The 714-nt window shown below is 28.6% G+C and overlaps 1 protein-coding gene across 1 annotated transcript in view; it reads left to right on the top strand.

Moving 5' to 3' along the window:
- LOC110019038 (probable sulfate transporter 3.5) overlaps nt 1-714 on the top strand; it is a 19,741-nt gene that overhangs the window by 5,091 nt on the left and 13,936 nt on the right. The gene's annotated exons all lie outside the window — the stretch shown is intronic.

The following is a 714-nucleotide window of genomic DNA, read 5'->3' as shown; positions in this document are numbered from 1 at the left end:
ACACACACACACACACACACACACACATATATATATATATATAATTGATGAGTAATATTTTGAGCGAAAACTAGCCGAACACGAGCAAACAATTTTTTGTTCATGTTCGGCTCGTTTATATATCGAGCACCAAAAAAGTGTTTGTGTTCGGCTCATTTTTTACGAGCTGAACACGAGTGGTTTTGACAGCAAAATGAGAAGGGACAAAATCTACCGTAGAGCAGTCTGTTAGGAAGGAATGTTTGTTATCCGGTAAGTGGTTATGCATGGTCGATTGATAGCTGCTCTTGTTGATTTTTTTTTATCATAAAAATACAAGCCTTTACCTTAATAACCAGATATTATAAAATTTTAAATTTTCTTACATTTATTTTATAACATTATATTTACAAATATAACAAAAATTTTCTTAATATCATCAATGTCGATCCCAATAGAAAAAAAAAATTAAAAGAGTAAAAAAAAATATGTTCCATCACTTCAGCAATATTTTGACTTTGTTACTGGATGCATGTCACCATTACAGTTCCCCACATTAAAACTAAAGATTAAATTCTAATTCAAAAATATGTTTGTATTTAAGAAAATAGAAGACATGTGATAAGAAGAAAAATATAGAATTGTCACTTAAATATGTTATATTAGGACACATGACATTTAATATATAAATTCATTCTCACATACATACATACATACATACATACATACATACAT

The sequence above is a fragment of the Phalaenopsis equestris genome, unplaced genomic scaffold (assembly GCF_001263595.1).
Source record: "Phalaenopsis equestris unplaced genomic scaffold, ASM126359v1 Scaffold000002, whole genome shotgun sequence".
Classification (NCBI taxonomy): domain Eukaryota; kingdom Viridiplantae; phylum Streptophyta; class Magnoliopsida; order Asparagales; family Orchidaceae; genus Phalaenopsis; species Phalaenopsis equestris.
This window is presented reverse-complemented; position numbering and strand designations above follow the sequence as displayed.